Source organism: Galeopterus variegatus, unplaced genomic scaffold, assembly GCF_000696425.1.
Source record: "Galeopterus variegatus unplaced genomic scaffold, G_variegatus-3.0.2 Scaffold13997, whole genome shotgun sequence".
Lineage (NCBI taxonomy): Eukaryota > Metazoa > Chordata > Mammalia > Dermoptera > Cynocephalidae > Galeopterus > Galeopterus variegatus.
The window spans coordinates 9,212-9,534 of NW_007740108.1; positions in this window are offsets into that span (position 1 = coordinate 9,212).

Sequence of the window (323 nt, forward strand, 5' to 3'; positions counted from 1 at the left end):
GCCTCTGAGTGACTCCTTTTTTTCAGTTGTTTTGGCTCCTTGCTCTTATGTGGGTCCATGGGAATGCTGTTAGTGGTGTTGCTGGCCTGGGGGCCACCAAGGGCCTCTTCTTCCCTGCCGCCTCCAAGGGTCTGTTCAAGGCAGCAACCCAGACAGACAGGAAAATACTCCCTCCTGTTCAATTTTTCTCCCACTACTGCAGGGTCTGGCAAACTATGTCTCCAGGACTAAATCTGGTTGGCTGCCAATTTTTGTACAGCCCTTGAGCTAAGAATGGCCTTTACATTTTTTTTTTTTTTTGTCTTTTTTTCTGTGTCTGGCAA